The sequence below is a fragment of the Somniosus microcephalus genome, chromosome 11 (genome assembly GCF_052327205.1).
Source record: "Somniosus microcephalus isolate GS21.2 chromosome 11, FLI_Smic_1.0, whole genome shotgun sequence".
Lineage (NCBI taxonomy): Eukaryota > Metazoa > Chordata > Chondrichthyes > Squaliformes > Somniosidae > Somniosus > Somniosus microcephalus.
In genome coordinates this window covers 134,183,080-134,206,022 of record NC_140997.1, presented here as the reverse complement: position 1 = coordinate 134,206,022, position 22,943 = coordinate 134,183,080, and the positions used below count along the sequence as shown (strand labels likewise).

The 22,943-nt window shown below is 46.0% G+C and overlaps 1 protein-coding gene across 1 annotated transcript in view; it reads left to right on the top strand.

Annotated features, from left to right (window-relative positions):
• Positions 1 to 3,304: 3,304 nt before the first annotated feature.
• The window catches only part of LOC147110895 (endogenous retrovirus group PABLB member 1 Env polyprotein-like), a 31,803-nt gene continuing 12,164 nt past the window's right edge, over positions 3,305 to 22,943 (top strand). Inside the window, exons 1-2 of the mRNA XM_086001288.1 lie at positions 3,305 to 3,475; positions 17,080 to 17,260. The gene's annotated coding sequence lies outside the window, so the exon portion shown is untranslated. The remainder of the gene's footprint in view (positions 3,476 to 17,079; positions 17,261 to 22,943) is intronic.

Genomic DNA, 22,943 nt, shown 5'->3' with positions numbered 1-22,943 from the left:
CAAAGTGGCCAGAGGTAATAAAAATGTCCTCAACCACCACAGAAAAAACTATCACAGTCTTACGAACCATATTCGCCAGGAATGGGCTGCCTGAACAGATTTGCTCTGACAGTGGACCACAGTTTGTGTCTGAAGAGTTCCGGAGGTTCTTAAAGAACAATGGTGTTAAGCATTACACATCCGCCCCATATCATCCAGCCACTAATGGATTGGCCGAGAGGTTTGTTCAAACATTCAAGAAGGCTATCAAGGCAATGTGTAATGAAGACATACCCCTACAACACAAGGTGGATAACTTCTTGTTTGCCTACCGGAATGCGACACATGCGGTTACCAACCAAACTCCAGCCATGATGTTCTTCAATCGAAGACTACGATGCCGCTTGGATTTGGTTAAGCCAAACGTCAGAAGAGATGTGGAGAACAGGCAGTTTCAGAATATGAATGAAAGGCCGACCAGGAGTTTTAAGATAGGTCAACCAGTTTTGGCCCGGGACTACTGCACAGAGAAATGGCAGCCAGGAACGATCTGTACACGGCAAGGACCTCTAATGTATACCGTGGACGTTGGAGAGAGCATTGTAAGACGCCATGCTGACCAGATTCTAGAGTCACTGGAAAATGTCAACTCCACACCACGATCTGATACACCTGGCGATGAAACTGAAGTACCAATTGCATCTACCGCAGAATCGGTGATATTGGAAGCAGACGAACCAAACAACGACATTGATCCCGACGCAACCTTGCCAGAAGAACCTGATATCCCAAAGAGGCGTTATCCAGACAGAATCAGGAAGCCTCCTCAAAGACTGAACTTATAATTGCTTAACTTCAACCAATGTATCTAGCAACCGTAATTGTAATTATAATTAGTTATTATTTAGTTGTTAAATGAATGTTATGTACTGTTTATCTAAAAGGGGAGGAATTGTTGTGTATGTACCTTTAAGGGAATAACTGGTCTCAGACTGCAGTACCGGCAGTGACCACCCCTGTATAAAAGGCCCTAGCAGGCTTCTGTAGTTTCAGTTTCCAGGTTGTCTCCATTCAGTAAAGACTTGTTATAATCAACTCCTGCAGTCCGTGTCTCAATTATACACGGACATAATACATTGCACTTCCCCTTTTCCCAATCTTTTGCCGTTCAGATAATAATCTGTCTTCCTGTTTTTGCCACCGAAGTGGATAACCTCACATTTATCCACATTATACTGCATTTGCCATGCATCTGCCCAATCACCCAACCTGTTCAAATCATACTGGAGTTTCTCTGCATCCTCCTCACAGCACACACGCGCACCCAGCTTTATGTCAGCTGCAAACTTGGAGATATTACATCTCGTTCCCTCGTCTAGATCATTTATATATATTGTGAATAACTGGGGTCCTAGCACCGATCCCTGTGATACCCCACTAGTCACTGCCTGCCACTCGGAAAAAGACCCGTTTATTCCAACTCTTTGCTTCCTGTCTGCCAACCAGTTCTCTATCCAAGACAGCACCTTACCTCCAATGGTGGCATAGTGGTTAGCACTGTTGCCTCACAGCGCCAGGGACCTGGGTTCAAATCCAGCCTCGGGTGACTGTCTGTGTGGAGTTTGCACATTCTCCCCGTGTTTGCGTGGGTTTCCTCCGAGTGCTCCGGTTTCCTCCCACAGTCCAAAGATGTGCAGGTTAGGCTGATTGGCCATGATAAAAATTGGCTCTTAATGTTAGGGGGGATTAAATACGTGGGGTTACGGGGATAGGGCTTGGGTGGGATGGTTGTCGGTGTAGGGACCAGGTGATAGGGTTTGGATGATCAGCCATGATCTAGTTGAATGGCGGAGCAGGCTCGAAGGGCCAAATGGCCTACTCCTGCTCCTATCTTCTATGTTAATCCTGTGCGCTTTAGCTTTGCACGCTAATCTCTTAAGCGGGACCTTATCGAAAGCCTTCTGAAAGTCCAAATACACCACGTCCACTGATTCTCCCTTATCTATTCTACCAGTTACAACCTCAAAAAATTCTAGTAGATTAGTCAAGCGTGATTTACCTTTTGTAAATCCATGTTGACTTTGTCTGATCCTGTCACTGTTTTCCAAGTGCTCTGCTATTACATCTTTTATAATTACTCTAGCATTTTCCCCACTACCGATGTCAGATTTAACGGTCTATAATTCCCCGTTTTCTCTCTACCACCTTTTTTAAATAGTGGGGTTACATTAGCTATCCTCCAATCCATGGGAACTGTTCCAGAGTCTATAGAATTTTGGAGGATGACCAGCAATGCATCTACTATTTCTAGGGCCACTTCCTTAAGTACCCTAGGATGTAGATCAGGCCCTGGGGATTTATCGGCCTTCAATCCCGTCAATTTCCCTAACACCATTTCCCTACAAATACTGATTTCATTCAATTCCTCCCTCTCATTAGACCCTATGTTCCCCGACATCTCTGGGAGGTTATTTGTGTCCTCCTTTGTGAAGACAGAACCAAAGTATGTATTTAATTGGTCTTCCATTTCTTGGTTCCCCATTATAAATTCCCCTGATTCTGACTGCAAGGGACCTATGCTTGACTTTACCAATCTTTTTCCCCATTGAAGCTTTTACAGTCAGTTTTTATGTTCCCTGCAAGCTTACTCTCATAATTTATTTCCCCCCTCTTAATTAATCCCTTTGTCCTCCTTTGCTGAATCCTAAACTGCTCCCAGTCCTCAGGTTTGCTGCATTTTCTGGCCAAATTATATGTCCTCTCCTTGGATCTTATGCTATCCCTAATTTCCCTTGTTAGCCACGGTTTAGTCACCTTTTTTGTTTCATTGTTATGCCAAACAGGGATGAACAAATTCTGTAGTTCATCCATGCGATCTTTAAATGTTTGCCATTGCCTATCCTTACACAGCATTTTGGGATAAACAAATTCTGGACCCTAGTGCTGTATCAAACCTCCACGTGGGGGAACACCTGGCCAGCTCTGATCATAATATAATTAGTTTTAATCTTATTGGCCAATCCAGGGCTGCAGCCAATCTAATGCTGGTCCCAGATTTTAAGAGGGCTAATGTATAAAGCTACGGGTAGCATTATGAACCAAGACAAATATAAAAACAAGATAAAGGAGGTTAACAAACTGATTAGGATGGCTAAATAGAAAGTGAGGTTAGGATAGCAGAAAACATTCCATATTACATATATATATTTGCTGCAAGCAGGTGAAAAAGTTGGGGCCATCGGAAGAATCCAAAAGTAACATGATATCAAGTGATCAAGAGATGGTAAATATATTAAATGAATTATCTTCTGTGTTCACAGAGACCATGCACTTCACAAAGAAGTGGCCAGTGAAATTGGTCATGCCCATGCTATCTTCAAAGAATCATAGGAAACTGGAATAGTGCTCAAGGACTGGAAAACAACTAATCAACCTAAAAATGGGCAAAGGGACAACCCAGGAAACTACAGGTCTATGAGCCTAACAACCATTATGGGTAAAGTATTTGAAGGCATCCTGAAAGAGGGGATATTGATGCACCTAGATAGGTATGATAAGAGTGATTCGACGAGGGAATTATGGGAGTGATGACTTCCCTAGCAAATATACTAGAGTTCCTCGAGAAAATGTCAGACCTCGTTGACACTGAAAATTCTGTGGATGAAATTTATTTAGATTTTAGCAAGGCTTTTGATATCTTGTTACTCAAGCGATTAGTCTAAAAGGTAGGAAAGCATGGAATAGCGGGTAAGCATCTGAGCTGGGTTAAATGTGAAAGCAAAGAGTAGTTGTAAATGGAGCTGGGTCAACATGGCAAGGGTTCACTAGTGGGCTGCCACAGGGATCAGTGCTGATCCCATTGCTCTTTACAGTGTATATAAATGAATTTGGAGCTGGGGACAAAAACAAAACTGTTTAAATTTGCAGATTACACCAAATTGGCAGGGGCAGTCCATCTTGCTGGTCCTAAAACCTGATGTCTCTCAATTGCCCACTCAATGGCTATGGGGAGACATTAGCTAATCCAAATTGCACTGTAATATGGTTTGAAGGAGACAGACATTATTTTCTATGCCAGCCTCATCAGTTATTAACAATTCATTCATTTATTAACACTTGTGTGTTCCAGAACCAGCAACATTGCCATATGGTTTACTAACAGAACCAAAATGTTAGAAATTATTCTTTTAACAAAACTACCACTGCACCAGGATATGGGCTCTGTGTTAATGTATATACTCTCAGAATAATGTACATACACTACTATATCTTAGGGACAATACTACATCAGTTCTCTTATAACATTAAAACTGTCCAAGGGAGATTCCTTTCTCTTAATTTAATAAAAATGGATTTGCTTACAAGGTAATTGTTACCAATTCCTAGTAGCCAGGAGGCTGCCATCTCATTTTGTTATTGTAATTTAGGAACATAGGGAATTTCAAGATTGGAAATAATAGGAAAGACGCAAACCAAACACCAAGGGTAATTTCTAAGAAAATTTTCAAAGACTAATTTCTAACATTTTGGTTCTGTTAGTAAACCATATGGTGATGTTGCTGGTTCTGGAACACACTCGTGTTGTAAAATGAATGAATTGTTAATAACTGATGAGGCTGGCATAGAAAATAATGTCTGTCTCCTTCAAACCATATTACAGTGCAATTTGGATTAACTAATGTCTCCCCATAACCATTCAGCTATATCATAAATAGTACAAAAGAAAGTGTTCATTTAAAAAATTGACACAGCATAAGGACTGCTGTACTGGAGCAATTAGCACAAAAGTTCAGATATGGTAACAGAAGAAAATAATAAACAAGAAAAGGTCATTCAACCTTTTAATTCTGTTCCTTCCACAGATGCACTCCTCCCCAACCCAGCTGCACTGAAATCTTTTGTAGCACTCCAGTGGTTTGTTTCAATACTCCAATGGTTTGGGGGTGGGGGAATTATGCCTAGAGGACAGGAGGCCATGACGAATCATGGAGATGTGAGGGTATTCTGGATTTTTGGCTGATTACCTTTATTGAACGGGGAGTATTTATGCCAAATTTTCCCTTCTGAAATTAAATGGGTGGGGTAGAGTTCATGATAGGACAGATTGTACATGGCAGTGATGGTATTGATGGGCCGAAGGGTCTTTCTATGTTTAATGAATTACAAAATTAGAAAAAGGCAAACATTATCTCCCATCACTCCTTTTAGTTTTGTATGTTGTTGCTGAATAAGGTGCACCTCTGTCACATGAATGGAAAATAAAGGGAATGCTATTTAACTCCATCTATGTCTGAGATTCTGGGTGCTTATTTTTAGAACATCCCTGACAAAACATGATCATTCTCAATACAGATGTCAGAGTACACTGTTTGATGAAAATGTTTTTTGCAGTTTGTTGTGAAATTTGGAACTGAGCCAACCAGAAAGGTTCCAGGTTCAATCTTGGCCATGGTGGCAGCGCGGGCACTGCAGCTGGTCTCCGCACCCCCTGGGCTAGGGAGTAGAACTGAAATTAGCCTGGGTGCCTTCTGCTGATCCAAATTCAGTGACTCCTGATTGATCCCTCAGTACTGCACTGGCATGTCAGCCTAGATTATGTGCTCAAATCTCTGAAGTGGAGCTTGAACCGACGACCTTCTAGACTCAGAGGTTAGAGTGCTATCCACTGAGCCAAGGCTGACAAGCTCGAGTTGAATCCAAAGTGACAAAAATACAGGAATACAAGTTTGCTTGTTCATACTTGTGATATACCCAGAAAGTTAAAAGAAAAACAGTATACGCAGAGGAAGGATCAGGAAGGCAAGATTCAATAGAATGAGGCAAAGAACAATTAAGGGAGCAGAAAAACAGTTTTGTTTTCTTTTTACAGTTGCCTTGTAAACAGCGGAGAGGAAGCAGTCAGCTGGTGACAACAAATCTTTTACCTGTAGCTAGAAGGAACTTTGAGGATCTGTATTGTATTGAAGTCCAGAGAGAGTGCTGGCAGTAAAGTGATATGATTGATGATTCCTTTAGGTAGTCTCTCCAATCTTATCCACATAGAGCTGGATTGTTCCACCAGAGTGTACGCCAGCTCCCTGGCATAACTCTAGCGGTCATGGGGGGGTGGCGGTGGTGGTGGGGGGTGGGCACTGACTCCCCAATCTCCCCCCACCACTTCCAGATTTTCCACCAGTAATGATGGAGGATGTAGGATACGTGAGATCAACTGTGAGCGTATTCAAAAGGCATGAAAGTGTTGGAGGAATACCTCAGCCAATGTATTTCCTGCCATGTGCACCCTAGCAACACAGAGCACTAGGAATCCCTGCTGCCATCCTGCACTGCTATGGCATGCAGAGGATGAAAGTTAAATTTAATAAAGTCCTCTTCAGCTGCCGTGGAAGCTGTTTACTCTGATACACTGCAGCAGGGGCCTGAGGCTGAAAAATGCAACTCACCCTAATCCAGAGAATCGGCCTGAGTCAGGGGTGGGCCAATGGGCCAGGCGGGACTCCTGCCTGCCGAAAATGCATTGGGATTCCACCAAAACAGATCATTCCAACCATGTTGTGATTTGTGCTTGTCTTTTTGTATTTTTGCCAATTTTTCCCATTGCTTTCCTTAAGACATCAAGTCTACCTGGCGTGCGGTTCTATGGGCACCACTTGTTCGTCAGTACTTTACCCTACAGGCCACTCTTATGTGAGCCTAAACAATGAATGTCAGCAGGGTATTTGACTATGGGGGGGCCATCGCAGCCAAGCCTGATCCTGTCACCACCCAATGTCCACACATATGCATATTCCAATAGAGCTCGCTGGATAGTGATCAGTGAGAAATCTGCCCAATTTTCCTCTGTCTAGCCCAAGGTGCTGAAGCCAAACATTATGATCCTATGTCCACCCCAACAGAGCTCAATTAACTCAGCTCACGAACAGGAATCAAACCTGCATCCGCTTGTCTGTTTCAGTTGCACGTTTCCTCTACCAAATGAGCCGCTGGGGGAGCTATCCTAAACATGTATGTTATTATCTGTCAATGTCAGAAACAGTTATCACAAACACAGTTCATCAGCCAAATGGAAGTATCCGTTTACAAATTATCTGTTATCATGGACTCCTTCAAACCTACCTCTTTGACCAAGCTTTTGATCACCTGTCCTAATGTCTCCTTCGGCTTGGTGTCAGATTTTGTCTGATTGCATACCTGTGATGTGCATTGGGATGTTTTAATACATTAAAGGCGCTATATAAATGCAAGTTGTTGTTGACTCAATCAGTCACACAGTATTGGGGCTACACTATTATGAGGCATCCATTCTTTCCATTTACTATCTCACTAACCTTCCCTTCTACCTCTGAAACATCACTGCCTCCACCTCCTCTCACCACTACCACTACTGAAAACCTTATTCACGTGTTTACCTCCAGACTTGATGCTTCAAATGCTCATCCTGACGGGCCTCCTGAATTCATCCTTCGCAGGTTGCAATTTATCCAAATTTCTGCCACCCACATCTTATCCTGCAAAAGGTCCCACTAGCCTTTATTACAAAAGGATTGAAGTATAAGAGTAAAAGAGTCTTACTGCAATTATATTAGACCTTGGTGAGACCACACCTGGAGTACTGTGTACAGTTTTGGTCTCCTTACCTAAGGAAGGATATACTTGCCTTAGAGAGAGTGCAACGAAGGTTCACCAGACTGATTCCTGGGATTGGGGTTGTGGGTGCGGGATTGTCCTATGAGGAGAGATTGAGTAGACTAGGCCTATATTCCCCAGAGTTTAGAGGAATGAGAGGTGATCTCATTGAAACGTATAAAATTCTTGCGGGGCTTGACAGGGTAGATGTTGGGAGGATATTTCCCCTGGCTGGGGAGTCTAGAACTAGGGGTCACAGTCTCAGAATAACGGGTTGGCCATTTAGGACTGAGATGAAGAGAAATTTCTTCATTCAAAGGGTTGTGAATCTTTGGAATTCTCTACCCCAGAGGGCTATGGATGCTCAGTCATTGAGCATATTCAAGACAGATCAATAGAGTTTTGGATATTAAGGGAACCAAGGGATATGGGATAGTGTGAGAAGGTGGAGTTAAGGTAGAAGATCAGCCATGATCTTATTGAATGGTGGAGCAGGCTCAAAGGGCCGAATGGCCTACTCCTGCTCCTATTTCTTATGTTCTTGTATTATGTTCTAAACATTTCTACCCTCATCAGACTTCATTGGCTCCCTAACTCCATCAATTTCAGTCTTCCAACAATGCCTTCTTTGCAACCCCCACCTTTCCCTCCCTTACCACATTCAGTGGCAGAACCTTCAGCCATCTTGTCCCTACATGCTGGGACACTCTCCCTAAACCTCTCTATCTTGATACCTCTCTTCCCTCCCTTAAAACATACCTATCTTGCATTCAGCCACCATCTGAACTCTTGTACTTTGCTACATCTCTTTCCCTCCCCCTTTAAAAGCTTCTTCAAAACCTACTGTTGTGTATGTACCTTTAAGGGAATAACTGGTCTCAGACTGCAGTACCGGCAGTGACCACCCCTGTATAAAAGGCCCCAGCAGGCTTCTGTAGTTTCAGTTTTCCAGGTTGTCTCCATTCAGTAAAGACTTGTTATAATCAACTCCTGCAGTCCGTGTCTCAATTATACATGGACATAATACTGGCGACGAGTAAGAAACGAACTTACCTGCAACTCGGCAGCACCTCAGACGACGTTATTGAAGGTCGAAGCCAGAAGAAAAAAAATAAAATAATCCAAAGAAACTCGAGAAACGGGCGTCGACCGTGGGCAACTGCCCTCCAAATCATCGTATTGAAAAGTGCAGGAGAGACTGTCGAGAGCCAGGCTTGGTTCTCCAGTCTGTGGTTTCCCAGCTAATCGGGCTGGTGGCAGGTAGTGCACTGATCCTTCCTGGGCTGCGGCGGGCTAGAGCTCGATCGGGTGGCTCTGCAATGGGGCCGGGCAGCGAGTCGGGAAGCAAAGAGAGAGAGAGAGGGTGGAGCACACAGGGCGCGGCCGGTGCTTCGAAGCCGGGCAGCATTCGGACCTAAGAAGAGGGAGGGAAGTGTCCCAGAGGGTCCGCTCCACGACGGGAACGGTTCTTCAATTAACGGAGCAAATATTGAAGCGCGATAGAAAAATAAAAATACCGTGGAGCGCGGCGTTGGCAGCAGCGATCGGGGAGGCGCGAAGACCATAGGGCGTCGCCATTACAGGATAGTAAAGTAAATATAATCGGCAGCAACAGTGTTGGCAGCAGCGGCAGCGGCGGGAAAGCGCGGGAGGCGCCATCTTAACTCGGCGGGGAAGAAGGAAAAGCGCGGGAGGCGCCATTTTGATCCATCGGGGACGAAGGCAAAGCGCGGGAGGCGCCATCTTAGATTTTCAAGATGCCAAAGACTGGCGATATCACTGCCTTCGATAATGCAATAGAAGACTGGACCACGTATGTGGAAAGAGTCGAGGTATATTGCGAGGCAAACGAAATAGCCAAGGAGAAAAAGGCATCGGTATTGCTAAATTTAATGGGCGCAAGAATGTATGGCCTATTGCGGGACCTGATTACTCCAGCCAAACCGAAGGCGAAGAGTTTTAATGAAATTGTTGCTATCCTACAGGAACACCTAAATCCTACACCGCTGCTGATGGCAGAAAGATTTAAATTCCACAGGAGAAATCAGCATAAAAATGAGAGCAATGCTGATTACCTTACGGAACTACGCAAGCTATCAAAGCACTGCCAGTTCGGAGCAGGACTGGCAGATACCTTACGGGACAAATTTGTCTGTGGACTCCTGAGTGAAGGAACCCAGAAGAGGTTACTCTCAGAGAAAGAGCTGACGCTAGATAAGGCTTTCAGCGTGGCGGTATCGTATGAAGCAGCAGCAAGGGGAGCTGCGGAAATACAACAAAAGCCACAGGAATACGGCACCCACGAAATGACACGGGGATTTGCAAAATGTTATCGCTGCGGCAGAACAAACCATGACCAGAAGGACTGCTGGTCCAAGGACAAAATATGCAGGCAATGCGGAAAGATGGGACACATTGCACGAGTTTGCAGGTCTGGGAAGAAGACCAATGACAACAAAAAGGCTACTAAGGAACCGTACAGGAAAGTACAAAAGATGACGGACAGTAGTTCCGAAGACAAGATGAGCGATAGTGAAGCCGGGAACAAGAGACTAAGCTGTCTCAAACTTCACAACGTAATCGCAAAAGAGGATCTCCGAACCATTTGGGTCACCCTCACGATAGCAGGGTCCCAAGTCAAAATGGAATTGGATACAGCATCAGCTCTAACCGTCATGAATCGACGAGACTACGAGCGGCTATTCTCACACATACCCTTGAGAGAGACATCCATTGTCTTGAGGACGTATACGGGGCAAAAAGTATACCCCAGAGGAAAAATAAGGGTGCCTGTCGAATACAACGGCAAGAAAATACGGAAATTGTATCTCTACATTCTGCAAGATGGTGGACCACCGTTATTGGGACGTGAATGGATCAGAAAGATAAGTTTAGACTGGCACTCCATTCAGGCACTGACGGTGGCTGGTAAAAAGGATGACGACGTCACTCCTGGACGATTGTCAACAATCTTAGCTGACGCCAAAGAGGTATTTCAACAAGAACTGGGCACTCTTAAAGGCGTAACCGCCTCGATAAAAATAGAGGAGAATGCAATTCCCAAGTTTTTCAAAGCAAGACCGGTACCATATGCAATTCGCCCAGCCGTCGAGGCAGAGCTGGAGAATCTGGAGAATGCAGGCGTGTTATCTAAGGTAGACTTAAGCGAGTGGGCGACACCCATCATTCCTGTCATGAAGAAAACGTTAAACAATAAGTCTGAGGAGCCAAGGAAGGTTCGCATCTGTGGGGACTTCAAGGTGACGGTGAACCCAGTCCTTCACACAGTACAATATCCTCTTCCGAGGATAGAAGATATCTTCGCCTCACTATCTGGAGGGAAGCGTTTTACAAAAATTGACCTAGCACAAGCATATTTGCAGATGGAGGTTGAAGAATCCTCTAGGAAGTATCTCACGATAAACACTCACAAAGGTCTTTACCAGTGTAATCGACTGGTATTCGGAGTAGCATCAGCTCCGGCGATATGGCAAAGAGCGATGGAACAAGTCCTGCAAGGGATTCCGGGTACTCAGTGTTACTTAGACGACATCCTAGTGACAGGTGAAGATGACAGTGAACACCTTGCCAACCTAGAGCAGGTGCTCACTAGATTACGTGAGCATGGGCTATGAGCCAATCGCCCCAAGTGCGAGTTTCTTAAGAAACAGATATCGTATTGTGGCCACGTGATTGATGAAGAGGGGTTGCATAAGTCCCCTGACAAAATTGAAGCGGTAGCTAAGGCTCCAGCGCCTGAAAATGTGTCGCAACTGAGGTCATTCCTCGGATTGGTGAATTACTACCATATGTTTTTGCCGAATTTGTCCACAATTCTGCATCCACTGAACGCCCTACTACGAACGGGAGTAGCATGGAAATGGAGCGATGAATGTAAGCGGGCCTTTCAGAAGAGTAAGGACCTAATCACTTCAAGAGAAGTATTGGCTCACTACAACCCATCACTACCGATAAGAGTGGCGTGTGATGTGTCTCCCTACGGTGTTGGGGTGGTACTGTCACATAAATTCCTTGATGGTTCAGAGAGGCCGATAGCTTTTGTGTCACGCTCGTTAACTTCAGCCGAGCATAACTACGCCCAGATTGACAGAGAGGCCCTCAGCCTGGTGTGGGGGGTGAAGATGTTCAATCACTACCTGCACGGTCAGAAATTTACTCTACTAACTGATCATCAACCTCTCATCTCCATTTTCAACCCTCAGAAGGGCGTACCGATAATGACGGCACAACGGCTACAGAGGTGGTCCCTTTTCCTAGGGGCACACCAATATGACATCGAGTACAAAGGAACTAAACAGCATGGGAATGCTGATGGATTGTCGCGCCTACCATTGCCGACGGTGGAAGAAGAACTGGCAGTGGATCCAGTGGAGTTACTCCACTCGACTATAGTCGAATGTCTCCCTGTGACGAATGCAAACATAGAAAAGGAAACACGAAATGACCCGACACTCTCCTGGGTCTATGATTTAACGGTGAAGGGATGGCCAGCACATGGTGAACCACTGCTGCCAGCATTCTCGCCGAGAAGAGAACAGCTGTCAGTGTGCAGAGGAACCTTGATGTGTGGATCCAGAGTAGTAATTCCACCCAAATTGAAGGATAGAGTGCTCAATGAGCTTCATGAGGGTCATCTGGGAGGGGTGAAAATGAAGAACTTAGCCAGAGCGTTTGTGTGGTGGCCGGGAATCGATAGAGAAATCGAAGAGGTGACCAAGAGCTGTACAGGATGCCTGAAGGTCCAAAACGCCCCACCACAAGCCCCTCTACATCCATGGGAGTGGCCCTCATCTCCATGGCAAAGGGTGCACATTGATTTTGCTGGTCCCTTTATGGACTCGATGTTTTTAATTGCGGTGGATGCACATTCAAAGTGGCCAGAGGTAATAAAAATGTCCTCAACCACCACAGAAAAAACTATCACAGTCTTACGAACCATATTCGCCAGGAATGGGCTGCCTGAACAGATTTGCTCTGACAATGGACCACAGTTTGTGTCTGAAGAGTTCCGGAGGTTCTTAAAGAACAATGGTGTTAAGCATTACACATCCGCCCCATATCATCCAGCCACTAATGGATTGGCCGAGAGGTTTGTTCAAACATTCAAGAAGGCTATCAAGGCAATGTGTAATGAAGACATACCCCTACAACACAAGGTGGATAACTTCTTGTTTGCCTACCGGAATGCGACACATGCGGTTACCAACCAAACTCCAGCCATGATGTTCTTCAATCGAAGACTACGATGCCACTTGGATTTGGTTAAGCCAAACGTCAGAAGAGATGTGGAGAACAGGCAGTTTCAGAATATGAATGAAAGGCCGACCAGGAGTTTTAAGATAGGTCAACCAGTTTTGGCCCGGGACTACCGCACAGAGAAATGGCAGCCAGGAACGATCTGTACACGGCAAGGACCTCTAATGTATACCGTGGACGTTGGAGAGAGCATTGTAAGACGCCATGCTGACCAGATTCTAGAGTCACTGGAAAACATCAACTCCACACCACGATCTGATACACCTGGCAATGAAACCGAAGTACCAATTGCATCTACCGCAGAATCGGTGATATTGGAAGCAGACGAACCAAACAACGACATTGATCCCGACGCAACCTTGCCAGAAGAACCTGATATCCCAAAGAGGCGTTATCCAGACAGAATCAGGAAGCCTCCTCAAAGACTGAACTTATAATTGCTTAACTTCAACCAATGTATCTAGCAACCGTAATTGTAATTGTAATTAGTTATTATTTAGTTGTTAACTGAATGTTATGTACTGTTTATCTAAAAGGGGAGGAATTGTTGTGTTTGTACCTTTAAGGGAATAACTGGTCTCAGGCTGCAGTACTGGCAGTGACCACCCCTGTATAAAAGGCCCTAGCAGGCTTCTGTAGTTTCAGTTTTCCAGGTTGTCTCCATTCAGTAAAGACTTGTTATAATCAACTCCTGCAGTCCGTGTGTCAATTATACACGGACATAATACCTACCTCTTTAATTTTGCCTTTCTGTACCCTTTTCACACCGCGGCTCAGTGTCCAGTTACTTAGGTATTTAGGCAAGAAGCATTGTTTAAGTAACACCTGATTCTGTATTGTAAGACGTGGTAATGTTCAGCTAAATACTGAGCTGGATCATTACAATGGTGTCAAAGTACAGAAATTCTATTACGTATTCTTTCTCCCTTCCGTCCCTCCCTCTATCTTTTGTTTAGGAGGAGGATCTTCTCTCTGGATTATGTCCATGCACGATCCTCAATCAAATCATAGGATTACATAGCATATACAGCACAGGAACAGGCCATTCATCCCAACCAGTGAATGCCGGTGTTTATTTTCCACTCGAGCCTCCTCCTGTCTTTCCTAATCTAACTCTTACCAGCATAACCCTCTATTCCCTTCTCCCTTATATGCTTATCTAACCTCCCCTTAAATGCATCTATACTATTTGTTTCAACCACTCCCTGTGGTAGCGAGTTCCACATTCTCCCTACTCTCTGGATAAAGAAGTTTCTTCTGAATTCCCTATTTGATTTCTTGGTAACTATCTTATATTGATGGCATCTAGTTATGCTCTTGCCCACAAGTGGACACACTCTCTCTGTATCTACTCTATCAAATCCTTTCATAATTTTTTAAGACTTCTATTAGGTCACCCCTCAGCCTTCTCTTTTCAAGAGAAAAGAGACCCAGCCTGTTCATCCTTTCCTGATAGGTATACCCTCGCATTTCTGGTATCATTCTTGTAAATTTTCTCTGCACCCTCTCCAGTGCCTCTATATCCTTTTTATAATATGGCGACCAGAATTGTACGCAGTACTCCAAGTGAGACCTAACCAAGGTTCGATGCAAATTTAGCATAACTTCACTACTTTTCAATTCTATCCCTCTAGAAATAAACCCTAGTGCTTGGTTTGCTTTTTTATGGCTTTATTAACCTGTGTCGCTACTTTTAGTGATTTGTGTATTTGTACTCCTAGATCCCTTTGTTCCTCTACCCCACCTAGACTCGCACCCTCCAAGTATTAAGTGACCTCTCTATTCTTCCTACCAAAATGTAATACCTCACTTTTATCTCTGTTGAAATTCATTTGCCAATTATATGCCCATTCTGCAAGTTTATTAATGCCTTCCTGTAATTTGTTGCCGTCCTCCTCAGTATTGACTATCCCCCGCAATTTGGTGTCATCTGCAAATTTAGAAATTGTGTTTTTGATTCCAAAGTCTAAATCGTTAATATAAATTGTGAACAACAGTGGTCCCAGCACTGATCCTTGTGGAACACCACTACCCACCTTCTGCCACTGTGAATAGCTACCCTTTACGCCTACTCTCTGCTTTCTGTCTTGAAGCCAGCCAGCAATCCATTCTGCTTGTCCCCTGACTCCGCATTCTCTGACCTTGTTCATCAGTCTATTATGGGGTACCTTATCGAAGGCCTTTTGAAAATGTAGATAAATTACATCTACTGCATTACCATTGTCTACTCTCTCTGTTACCTCTTCAAAAAATTCAATGAGGTTGGTCAAGCAAGACTTTTCCTTTTGAAATCCATGCTGACTATTCATTATTATATTTTTGGCTTCTAGATGTTCTTCTATTTTCTCCTTTAATAGGGATTCCATTATTTTTCCTACCACTGATGTAAAGCTGACTGGTCCATAATTCCCTGGACATGTTCTGTCTCCCTTCTTAAATATAGGTATTATGTTAGCTATCCACCAGTCCTCTGGCACTACACCTTTTTTCAAACAAATTATTAAATATGTGTATTAATGCCTCTGCTATCTCTTCCCTAGATTCTTTTAAAATGTGCAGATGTAATCCGTCCGGACCTGAGGTTTTATCCTCTTTGAGTTTGATTAGTTTATTTAATATATCTCCTCTGTTTATTTTAAATGCAGTTATCTCATTGCTAATCTCATCATCGAATGTCATGTCCACCTGTTCTATCTCGCTGGTAAATACTGAAGCAAAGTAATTACTTAATATTTAATATTTCTGCCATCTCATATCACTGCCTGTGGGATTATCCTGTCCATCCCTTAGTGAACCTATTCTCATCCTGACCTTTTTTATTTATGTGCCTGTAAAATATTTAACTATTTTGTTTTATGTTCCTTGATAATTTAATTTCATAGTTCCTCTTTGCCTTCCTAATTGTTTTTTTGACTTCTCTCCTAATCTCTTCATATTCTCCCTTATCGTGCTCTCCCCTGCTGTCCATGTACTTAACATATGCCTCTTTCCTTACCCTCAATTTTTCCCTTATGGCTTTATTCATCCATGGTGTCTCATTAGTGTTTAGCTTGTTCTTGTTTTTTTAGCAGAATATATTTTTCCTGGACTCTGTTGAACATCATTTTAAATGTTTCCCATTGCTGTTCTACATCATTGTTTGCCAATAGGTTCTATGTCCTTCTCAATTATTATCTTAAAGTGTAATATATTATGGTCACTATTGCCTAGATGTTCCCCTACTTTTACTTCTCTTATCTGCTCTGGTTCATTTCCCATCATTGGTATTGTCCTAGTGTGTGCAGATTGCTAGAGTCACATTTTGCTCTTTATGTTGTTCAGGGGAGTACCACCCAACATTTATCACTCAACCAACATCAGATTATCTGGTAATTTATCGCATTGCTGTTTCTGTGACCGTGCTGTGCATAAATGGTGAAAGGGTTAAAGCAAATCCTCTCAGTGTTTAAAATGCAGGGCAAACAAATGACTTTAGACAAAGGAAAGAGAGAGGGGTCATGTGCGAGATCACCAAGAGCTGAGGAGAAGCCAGGTGGCGATAAAGTATGCCCAGCTCAAGGACATTATACAATGGAGCCTTACAAGAATAAGATAAGGCATAGCCACCAGGCTACACACAGCTAATGCTGAACTGTGAGAAAGATTTAATAAAATGTCAGCTAAACTTAGAGTAGTAACATAAAGAAACTAAATGGCTTGCATAGAATATTAATAGTTGTTTTGAGTTTTGGAAAGGTAGGAAAAAGGAACCTCAGCCTAGCAAATATGGTCTGGCGGTTTGAAGAACCAGACATCATGATCCAGAAGGCAGAGATAAGAAGCAGAACAGAAAGAATGGGTTCAGTTACAAACAAGTTGTTTGTAAGTAACCTATGACCTGCAGCCTAGTGTTGCAGACCAATAAGGGTCACGAGGGCTTAACTGCCAGAATCATTGCAGGGGAGGGTTAATTAGCTATTGTACGATGTCCAATCAATTGAAAGAATAGATTTTGTTAGAAATAAATTGTTGCTAAAGCAGTGATGTAATAACCATGTGAATTTATGTATTTTCTGTACTTTTTCAGCTCCTTGAGGTGTATAAAAGGAGCCTAACAGCCATTGTAAAATTGAGAAGGTGCTCACACAGACCGCGGGGTCTGAGATGCTTCTCCCAGAGCTCTGATAATAAACTGCATCTTTTTACTTTTACACGGTTTAGATGTGAATTTATTTTCACCCCAACAAATTGGCGCTGCGAGCAGGTTACTTCGGAGCTGGAAGACTGCCTGTACCAGTGAACGGGGCGAGCAGTCAGGCTTCTGCCCGTCAAGAAATTGGATCACTCGGGAGGGCGGTGTGACAGTGACGCAGTATCGAAAAGAATCTGGTATCCGTGACGGGTGAGAGGTGCAGTTTAAATAGTGGTTAAGTTGAGTGAAACCTGATGTGTTATTTCGGAATGTAAATGTCTCGAGGACCCATACCGAGCCGGAATTAAGAGGGCGATTGGGCCCCACGTGAAGGCCAGAGTTAATTGGGAATCCGAGACAGACAAAAGTCTCTCTGTTGTGTTGCGTTGCGGGACGTACTGTATTAATGTATTAACGGCTGCAAGTGAAACAATCACCTCTGACAGCGAGATAGTTACAAGTCAGGACCACCATCACTAGTGGTGGATGATAGGTAGACCTCTGAGAACGAGTTACTAGGGAGGACCGGAGCGCGGTAAACTAGTACCAAAAAATAATACATTATGGCAGAAGGCGGAGGCCCAGATTGGGGACCGCCAGGATCATTGAGTCGGCTCTATGCTGACGATCAGAAGGGTTTGGTTGGTAAAATGACGAAAGATGGGTGGGATCCATTAGGAAAACCGATAACACAACGAGAATGGTGGGAGAAACAGAAACAAATAAAACACAAGGGCCTAGAAATTGGGTATAGCCCCGCTTGAGGCGTTAGAACTGGCGGAGCGCTAAGTTTATAGCCAGGCGAAAGTTATCGCTGCCTGGCGAGATATTGGGTTGCATCGCCCCCAAAGGGGATTGAGGCGCTAATTCAGCCGTTGCACGGTGCTACTAAGGCGCAAAAGTTCAGGTGCTACTCAATATCGACGCGGACTGGCGCAGCGCAGGTGATTTCAATTACGGGAAACCACGAGACTTCCAGGCGCCGGCCGGCTCTTAAAGGGGTGGGTCAGTCAGCCTGAGCTTCAACACCCAACGCCCTGTAGGCCTCAGAATCGGCGCTCGCCCTTGTCTGGCGTTACAAACTTGTTCAGCATGGAGAAGGTTAGACAGAGAGCAGAGCACTTCAGCACTGAGGCTCTGGACCACTTGGTGGCTGCAGTTGAGCGCCGTCGAGATGTCCTGTATCCGGATAATGGCAAGAGGCCGAATCAGAAGGCTTACCGACGATCTTGGAGGGAGGTTGCTGTGAGGGTCAACTCCAGCAGCATGGCGACCAGGACCCCTGTTCAGTGCAGGCAGAAATTCAACGACCTCACATGGATCGTTAGGGTGAGTGATGGTTTAGCAAACTTCTGATTCCCTCCATCTGCAGCTGACTTCGGGCACCCTGTTGCAATGATGCCCCAATGGCCATCTGTCAGCATGCACCCATGGCCCTTTCTGGGCACACACATGGACAGATGTCTCAAGGCCTCATGTAAGGGCTCTTGCACCATGGGAGGCATGCGATGATGTCTCAAGGCCTCATGTAAGGGCTCTTGCACCATGGGGGGCATGCGATGATGTCTCAAGGCCTCATGTAAGGGCTCTTGCACCATGGGGGGCATGCGATGATCTCTCAAGGCATCATGTTACAGAACTTCCCCTTCTTTCCCCTGCAGTCCAAGCTGGCGATGATCCGAAAGGAGCAGCGTCGAACCGGTGGCGGACCTCCACAAGTGGTCACTCTCACGGATCTGGAGGAGAGAGTGCACCAGATACTTGGAGGACGTCTGTCTGGTCCTGTGACCACTGCATCTGCCGACCCCATTTCCGACAGCGAGGGTAAGACTCTCACCTTTTTCACCTGTTGCCTTCCACTTGGTCCCCCCGCCAGCATGCATCCTCAGTGTGCAGCCATGTCAGAGCCTTGCCGCAATCTGGCATGCCTTTCAGCAAACCTGTCCTTTTGCTAAAGCCACTCTTCCACCTCCCACTTTCAGATGAAGCAGCACCAACTCAGGCTCAACGCACTGAAGCTGCCGTGCCAGTGCCACCGGAGGCGAGGACCAGGAGGAATCCGGGCCAGCCGTTGCAGAATCCGGGGAGCGGACACATCTACAGACTGGGGATAGTAGTCCCCTGGAGGGGAGGGGGGGGCTCTGAGGATGAACCAGTTGCCAGACCAAGCGGCATGCAGCAACGCACGGGGGATAGGCAAGTTCGGCCACCGTCTCCCCGGAGGGCAAGGCAGGTAGTGATGACTGCTGCACAGAGTGCAGATGAGGTGCGTCGCCTGGCTGAGATGAGCAAACAGGCCCGGGTCAGACACACGGAGCTGATGGCTGCAGTCGAGAAGATGCCTGAGTCAATAGATTCATTGGCTAAGAGTATGTTGGACTTCGGGGCAACAATGGAGAGGACTCTCCAGGGCTTTGGGGCAACAATGGACAGGACTCTCCAGGTCTTCGGGGCAACAATGGACAGGTCTATCCAGGGCTTCGGGGCAACAATGGACAGGACTATCCAGGGCTTCGGCCCAACAATGGAGAGGACTGTCCACGGCTTTGAGTCGGCTATGGAAAGGACTGTTCAGGGCTTCGGACAATCCCTGGAAAGGTCTGTCCAGGGCTTGTCCGAGGCAGTGGAGCGGTCAGCACCTGCCTTGTCCGAAGCAATGAGAAGAACTGTCCAGGCCTTCTCCGAAGCACTGGCACCTGGCACACAGGTCCTCACTGTTGCCACGCAGTCACTTGCTGGGCTCCTCCACACCCAGATTGACGCAACGCGATCTCTCACTGTAGCCACCCTCTCTGCATCAGTTACGATCACCCCGGGCCCTTCCAGTCCCATACAAGGCCAGGAATCAGTGGAGCATGCGATTGTGGCGGATGAGCCGAGCCGCTCCCCTCAGATAGCCAGTGTGTCGTCCGACCATGGTGCAGGTGTCCTCTCTCGGCAGGAGACCATTGCACATGCCAGCGCTGGGACGCCTGCATTGCAGCTGCCACCACCTGCAGGCCACACTGCTTCCAGCCATGGTCACATCAAGCATCCTGCGTCCGCACCCTCCAAGCCCAGAGGTCGGCCAGGCCGTCCCTCAGGGGCTTCTGCGCTTCCAGACAGTCAGCAGGCGTCCCCCAGCCTTGAGGCCGTCACTGGGGTCCAATTACATAGGAGCAGCAGGGAGGGAAGGGGCCGGGCGCGAAAGAGAAGTCGCTCTCCCTCAAGGGGCCAGTTGTAGAGGGAGGAGCTGAGATGTTTGTTTGTCCAAATTCAAGGACACCCTCACCTGTTGTTATATTTGCAGAAAGTTTGTTGAGTTTTGCGGCTTTGCCGAAGAGTTCACAGTTATTTTGAAAGTTATGGTTTCTGTTGACATTCCGTTGTTTAGCTGTAATGAAAGACTTTTGTGCCAATAAACAGAAGTTTCAATGTGGCATGGTGCATGTGACTAGTTTCAGTGATGCTGGCATTCAGAGGCCGTCAAACATCCAAAGTGCGCATGAGTTAAGACTCTCATCATTCCGCCACAGGGGTCTCGACACGAGTCCAGATGAGCCTCTGACGTATGGCCCTTCCACTTTCAGCAGCCCTTCTATCTTCCTCCTCCTCCTCCTCCTCCTCCTCCTCCGCCTGCTCTTCCTCCTCCTCCTCCTCCGCCTCCTCCGCCTGCTCTTCCTCCTCCTCCTCCTCCTCCTCCGCCTCCTCCTCCTCCGCCTGCTCTTCCTCCTCCTCCTCCTCCTCATCCTCCTCCTCCGCCTGCTCTTCCTCCTCCTCCTCCTCCTCCTCCTCCTCATACTCCTCCTCCTCCACCTGCTCTGCTGGTCGTTGAGGGACAGCTGTAATTGGCTGGGTGCGTCGATTCGCCAAGTTGTGGAGCATGCAGCAGACGACGACGATGTGTCCCACTTGCTGCAGCGAGTACTGCAGGGATCCCCCCGAATGTTCCAGACATTGGAAACGCTTTTTGACAACACCAATAGTGTGCTGTTTACTGTGCCTGGTCGCCTGATGGCCGCTGCTGATCAGCTCTTCTGCTGGGGTGTCGGCCACACGGAGTGTTGTCATCAGCCATGGCCAGAGAGGATAGCCCTTGTCCCCAGTAAGCCAGCCTCGTCTTCGAGGCAGCCCCTCAAAAAGGTAACAAACTGAGGTCAACCGCAGGATAAAGGCATCGTGGCTGCACCCTGGGAAATGCGCGGTGACTGCCATGATGATTTGGCGGTGGTCACAGACCAGCTGCATGTTGAGGGAGTGGAACCCCTTGCGGTTGCGGAAGTCCTAAGGATGATGGCATGGCGCCCTCAAAGCCATGTGTGTGCTGTCACTCGCCCCCTGCACCATGGGGAAGTCCACAATAGAAGCGACACCCTGCGCGCGCTCCGCCTGCTTGTGCAGGGTCCGAGGGAAGGTCATGAATTGACGCCTTCGCCTATAAAGGGCATCTGTAACTTGCCGGATGCAACAGTGGATTGCAACCTGAGCGACAGTCGCAATGTCCCCAATGGCTGACTGAAAGGATCCGTTGGCATAAAAATTGAGGCCATCCGTCAGTTTAGCGATCACGGACAGAGAGGTTCTGCAGCGTTCACGCGGCTGCAGATCCTGACCAAGCAGGTGGCACAGATCAGTAACAATGTCCCTCCAGAATCGGAGCATTCCCAAACACTGCTCCTCCGACATGTCAAGGCTTGTCACCTGCTGCCTAAAGACCCTCGCAGCTTGCCATCGGATTGGCCGACCTCCATTGCCCCTCCTCCTTCTGGCCAATCCCGGCCCTCTCTCCCGCCGTCTCTCTGCCCTTTCACAGTGTTGGGCGATGAAGCCGTCGCCCTCCAAAGAAGCTCCCATTCCGATGCCAGTTGGTCAAAAGGCTTTTAGGTGTAGTGCTGCAAGTGCTTCGGACAGGTTTGAAGGACCCAAGTACTGTAAAGCTAAATTCCCAGAACTCCGCTCCACATTAGCTCGCCAACTCTCTCCAGCAACGATCGCAATGAGCAGGCCAAGTGGCTGAAGATTCTGCACTAGAGCTGTCCCCTTTAAATAGCGCCCCCCTACTCCGAGAAGGGCCTGTTAGCCGTCCCTCGAACTGTCACTAATAGCGCTGGGCGTTAAGGCTCCGGGCGCCACCCAATATGCGCTCAGGCGCTCCTAAAAGGCGTTGCACACTGAAATGACATCATGATCTGCTTGCGCTCGCGGGCGCGCGCAAACACTTAGTGCAGGCACTAAATGTATAGTCAATATCTGAGTTGTCGCTATCTTCATAGCGAACGCCCCAACATAGGGTATCGCCCCAATTCTAGGTCTCTTTAGGCGCTCAGCGCCGGCGCTAACAACCGAATTTCTAGGCCAAGATTTGCTGAGTGAAAGGAACCTTTAAAAAATGCTGGAATTTCAGTTTGTGTGAAAGTGCGTATTAAAGTGTGAAAGTGTTCCTGACTATGAATGTTTAAGAAGTTAAAGTATTTCTTTTGTCTGATTAGATGTTCTTTAAAAGAAAGATTCTGTTATGTGTGTTTTAGCTCCACCCACTTCTCTGTGTTAAAAGTGTTTAAATCTTTTGTCTTGTCTTGCATTTTGGAAGTTTTAAGAATGTGCAAATAAGATTGTGCCCCAAGAATTGAAAAAAGAACCTTTGAAATAATTTAAGTTAAGCTGGTGTGTAAAAACTGAGAAGAGCAACAAAAAGTTTGTTTAACAAAAGATTGCGATAGATTTTTGTACTTGCAGTGCAAACTGTACAATGTTACATTAAGTTTCAGTCTAAGATTTAACCTTGGAGATGCGGTTGCTATGGTGAAATCTTCTAAAGCAGTTTGATTTGATTTGTTTAAATGTGAAAAACTAATTTTTCTCCAGTTATGTTTTTACAGTATTTTGGAAAGACATCTGAAGAAAGGACAATAAG